A 6000-nucleotide genomic window follows, 5' to 3' on the forward strand; every position below is an offset into this window, starting at 1 on the left:
TAACTTTTGTCTTATTGAATAGCATGTCTTGGAGATGGGTTTACATTACCTTAGGCTAGTATTTATCTGAAAGCTTTAGATCTATTAAACTATGTAGACATAACTTTTGTCTTATTGAATAGCATGTCTTGGAGATGGGTTTACGTTACTTTAGGCTAGTATTTATCTGAAAGCTTTAGATCTATTAAACTATGTAGACATAACTTTTGTCTTATTGAATAGCATGTCTTGGAGATGGGTTTACATTACTTTAGGCTAGTATTTATCTGAAAGCTTTAGATCTATTAAACTATGTAGACATATCTTTCATCTTATTGAATAGCATGTCTTGGAGATGGGTTTACGTTACTTTAGGCTAGTATTTATCTGAAAGCTTTAGATCTATTAAACTATGTAGACATATCTTTCATCTTATTGAATAGCATGTCTTGGAGATGGTTTTACGTTACTTTAGGCTAGTATTTATCTGAAAGCTTTAGATCTATTAAACTATGTAGACATATCTTTCATCTTATTGAATAGCATTTATCTGAAAGCTTTAGATCTATTAACCTATGTAGACATAACTTTTGTCTTATTGAATAGCATGTCTTGGAGATGGGTTTACGTTACCTTAGGCTAGTATTTATCTGAAAGCTTTAGATCTATTAAACTATGTAGACATAACTTTTGTCTTATTGAATAGCATGTCTTGGAGATGGGTTTACGTTACCTTAGGCTAGTATTTATCTGAAAGCTTTAGATCTATTAAACTATGTAGACATAACTTTTGTCTTATTGAATAGTATGTCTTGGAGATGGGTTTCGCGTTACCTCAGGCTATCATCTATCTACAAAGCTATAACTGAAATTACTAATATTTTGTATAGGTCATTTTTCCCATGATTAATATGTACTACTCGCCGCTCTATAATCATATGAAATTTTGTGTAAACATTACACAATGATAGCTTGTAAAAGCGCTTGCTGTGGATCTGATTAGTATTTACTTACTTAGTATAAATGTTATATCATGATAGAATTTTTGAATTTGAGGTGAACTTAATGTGGTTGGCAGCATCAGATGGGAGTTTAGTCTGGTGGGCTGGCAGCGAACAATTATTTGTCACTCCCACATCCAACCCATCTGTCAAGTCACTATGACTGCACGTCAAACTGCATGTCCGACAGAAGAAACCAGGTTGATCTCATGACCGTTCAGGAACTTTGCAAGGAAAACAAGGTTCGAACAGGAAAGCAACCACTCCAGGCGACCATGGAGATTCGTGTCCCGTATTCTAATCGCTTGTTCAGTCTATCGATATACCATTTTCCATCTCATGCGTCAGGAAAGAATCTCACAGCCAATCACATCATGAGAGGGTTGGTCGCCAGTTGCAATAGGTCCCAGCACAGTGCTTGTTGTTCCCAGTGCTCGCCTTTGGATGTGAGCAGTCTGGGCAAGCAATCTGAATTGTTGGTGTGGACAAAAGGCACTTCCCTCAGCTAGGTGATACTATGTTCATCCAGTGTGCAACATCATTCTGTTCACTTTGTCACACTCTGTGTCAATACAGTACCATCACAGTTTTTACATGATGAATCAAATGGTCTGAAGCAAGAAAAAAGAAACAAGAAAACAAAGTCTTGGCTGATGATGAATCAAATGGTCTTAAATAATGACTCATATGGTCTGAAGCAAGATAAAATAATGATGTTGCATACAGTAGACCCCCGAGAGATGTGATGGCAGTGTTTGGATGTTGGGCCCAACAAAACAATTTGATGTCTTGGCTGATGATGGCTAAAGGCGAGTTGGCTTGAAGCAAGACAAAATAATGATGTTTCATACAGGGTGAATGCAGTAGCCCCAGGAGAGATGTGATGACAGTGTCTGGATGTTGGGCCCAACAGAACAATTTGATGTCTTGGCTGATGATGGCTAAAGGCAAGTTGGCTTGAAGCAAGACAAAATAATGATGTTTCATACAGGGTGAATGCAGTAGCCCCAGGAGAGATGTGATGACAGTGTCTGGATGTTGGGCCCAACAGAACAATTTGATGTCTTGGCTGATGATGGCTAAAGGCAAGTTGGCTTGAAGCAAGACAAAATAATGATGTTTCATACAGGGTGAATGCAGTAGCCCCAGGAGAGATGTGATGACAGTGTCTGGATGTTGGGCCCAACAGAACAATTTGATGTCTTGGCTGATGATGGCTAAAGGCGCGTTGGCTTGAAGCAAGACAAAATAATGATGTTTCATACAGGGTGAATGCAGTAGCCCCAGGAGAGATGTGATGACAGTGTCTGGATGTTGGGCCCAACAGAACAATTTGATGTCTTGGCTGATGATGGCTAAAGGCGAGTTGGCTTGAAGCAAGACAAAATAGTTATGTTTCATACAGGGTGAATGCAGTAGGCCCAGGAGAGATGTGATGACAGTGTCTGGATGTTGGGCCCAACAAAACAATTTGATGTCTTGGCTGATGATGGCTAAAGGCGCGTTGGCTTGAAGCAAGACAAAATAATGATGTTTCATACAGGGTGAATGCAGTAGCCCCAGGAGAGATGTGATGACAGTGTCTGGATGTTGGGCCCAACAGAACAATTTGATGTCTTGGCTGATGATGGCTAAAGGCAAGTTGGCTTGAAGCAAGACAAAATAATGATGTTTCATACAGGGTGAATGCAGTAGCCCCAGGAGAGATGTGATGACAGTGTCTGGATGTTGGGCCCAACAGAACAATTTGATGTCTTGGCTGATGATGGCTAAAGGCGCGTTGGCTTGAAGCAAGACAAAATAATGATGTTTCATACAGGGTGAATGCAGTAGCCCCAGGAGAGATGTGATGACAGTGTCTGGATGTTGGGCCCAACAGAACAATTTGATGTCTTGGCTGATGATGGCTAAAGGCAAGTTGGCTTGAAGCAAGACAAAATAATGATGTTTCATACAGGGTGAATGCAGTAGCCCCAGGAGAGATGTGATGACAGTGTCTGGATGTTGGGCCCAACAGAACAATTTGATGTCTTGGCTGATGATGGCTAAAGGCAAGTTGGCTTGAAGCAAGACAAAATAATGATGTTTCATACAGGGTGAATGCAGTAGCCCCAGGAGAGATGTGATGACAGTGTCTGGATGTTGGGCCCAACAAAACAATTTGATGTCTTGGCTGATGATGGCTAAAGGCGCGTTGGCTTGAAGCAAGACAAAATAATGATGTTTCATACAGGGTGAATGCAGTAGCCCCAGGAGAGATGTGATGACAGTGTCTGGATGTTGGGCCCAACAGAACAATTTGATGTCTTGGCTGATGATGGCTAAAGGCGAGTTGGCTTGAAGCAAGACAAAATAGTTATGTTTCATACAGGGTGAATGCAGTAGGCCCAGGAGAGATGTGATGACAGTGTCTGGATGTTGGGCCCAACAAAACAATTTGATGTCTTGGCTGATGATGGCTAAAGGCGCGTTGGCTTGAAGCAAGACAAAATAATGATGTTTCATACAGGGTGAATGCAGTAGCCCCAGGAGAGATGTGATGACAGTGTCTGGATGTTGGGCCCAACAGAACAATTTGATGTCTTGGCTGATGATGGCTAAAGGCAAGTTGGCTTGAAGCAAGACAAAATAATGATGTTTCATACAGGGTGAATGCAGTAGCCCCAGGAGAGATGTGATGACAGTGTCTGGATGTTGGGCCCAACAGAACAATTTGATGTCTTGGCTGATGATGGCTAAAGGCGCGTTGGCTTGAAGCAAGACAAAATAATGATGTTTCATACAGGGTGAATGCAGTAGCCCCAGGAGAGATGTGATGACAGTGTCTGGATGTTGGGCCCAACAGAACAATTTGATGTCTTGGCTGATGATGGCTGAGGGAGAGTTGGCCTGAAGCAAGACAAAATGATGATGTTGCATACAGGGTGAATGCAGTACCTCTGTCATGGCAGTGTTTGAATGTTGGGCCCAATGAAACAATTTGATGCCTGGTTGATGATGGTAAAAGGGCGAGTTGGCCTGATGCAAGACAAAATGATGATGTTGCAGACAGAGTGAATGCAATATCCCTGGGATAGAGGTGATGGCAGTGTCTGGATGTTGGGCCCAACAGAACAAATTGAAGTCTCGGCTGATGATGGCTGAAGGCGAGTTGGCCTAAAGGAAGCTAAAATAATGATATTACATACAGGTTGAATGCAGTAGGCGAGTTAGCCTGATGCAAAACAAAATGATGATGTTGCATGCAATATGAATACAGTGGCTCAGGGAGAGATGTGATGACAGTGTCTGGATGTTGGGCCCAACAAAACAATTTGATGTCTCAGCTGATGACGGCTAAAGGCAAGTTGGCTTGAAGCAAGACAAAATAATGATGTTTCATACAGGGTGAATGCAGTAGCCCCAGGAGAGATGTGATGACAGTGTCTGGATGTTGGGCCCAACAGAACAATTTGATGTCTTGGCTGATGATGGCTAAAGGCGATAGGCTTGAAGCAAGACAAAATAATGATGTTTCATACAGGGTGAATACAGTTGCCCCAGGAGAGATGTGATGACAGTGTCTGGATGTTGGGCCCAACAAAACAATTTGATGTCTTGGCTGATGATGGCTAAAGGCGAGTTGGCTTGAAGCAAGACAAAATAATTATGTTTCATACAGGTTGAATGCAGTAGGGGAGTTAGCCTGATGCAAAACAAAATGATGATGTTGCATGCAATATGAATGCAGTGGCTCAGGGAGAGATGTGATGACAGTGTCTGGATGTTGGGCCCAACAAAACAATTTGATGCCTCGGCTGATGTCGGCTAAAGGCAAGTTGGCTTGAAGCAAGACAAAATAATGATGTTTCATACAGGGTGAATGCAGTAGCCCCAGGAGAGATGTGATGACAGTGTCTGGATGTTGGGCCCAACAAAACAATTTGATGTCTTGGCTGATGACGGCTAAAGGCAAGTTGGCTTGAAGCAAGACAAAATAATGATGTTTCATACAGGGTGAATGCAGTAGCCCCAGGAGAGATGTGATGACAGTGTCTGGATGTTGGGCCCAACAGAACAATTTGATGTCTTGGCTGATGATGGCTAAAGGCGAGTTGGCTTGAAGCAAGACAAAATAATGATGTTTCATACAGGGTGAATACAGTTGCCCCAGGAGAGATGTGATGACAGTGTCTGGATGTTGGGCCCAACAAAACAATTTGATGTCTTGGCTGATGATGGCTAAAGGCGAGTTGGCTTGAAGCAAGACAAAATAATTATGTTTCATACAGGGTGAATGCAATGGCTCAGGGAGAGATGTGATGACATTTTTGGGGTGTTGGGCCCAACAAAACAATGTGACGTCTTGGTTGATGATGACTCAAGTGGTCTGAGGCAAGACAAAATGATGATGTTGCATACAGGGTGAATGCAGTAGCCCTTGGAGAGATTTGATGACAGTGTTTTGATGTTGGGCCCAACAAAACAATTTGATGTCTTAGTTGATGATGGCTAAAGGCGAGTTGGCCTGAAGCAAGACAATATAATGATGTTGCAAACAGGGTGAATGCAGTGGCTCAGGGAGAGATGTGTTGACAGTGTTTGGATGCTGGGCCCAACAAAACAATTTGCTGTCTTGGTTGATGATGGCTAAAGGCGAGTTGGCCTGAATCACGACAAAATGATGATGTTGCAAACAGGGTGAATGCAGGGTTTCAGGGAGAGATGTGATGACAGTGTTTGGATGTTGGGCTGGGCAAAACAATTTGCGGACTTCACTGATGATGACTCATCAAGACATCTGAGGCAAGACAAAACAGAGGTTTTGCATATGCTGTGAATGCAGTAACCATGGGAGAGATGAGATGGCAGTGTTTCGATATCAGAGCCTATGAAACAGTTTGAAATCTCTGCTGCTGATGAAACAAATGGTCAAAAACAATGACTCAAATGGTCAGACAAGACAAAATCATGATGTTGCATACAGGGTGAATGCAGTAGTAGGTAATGGCAGTGTTTGGATGCCAGCCCAACGAAACAA

Source organism: Haliotis cracherodii, unplaced genomic scaffold (assembly GCF_022045235.1).
Source record: "Haliotis cracherodii isolate W230 unplaced genomic scaffold, xgHalCrac1.p SCAF_10, whole genome shotgun sequence".
In the NCBI taxonomy this organism is placed as follows: Eukaryota; Metazoa; Mollusca; class Gastropoda; order Lepetellida; family Haliotidae; genus Haliotis; species Haliotis cracherodii.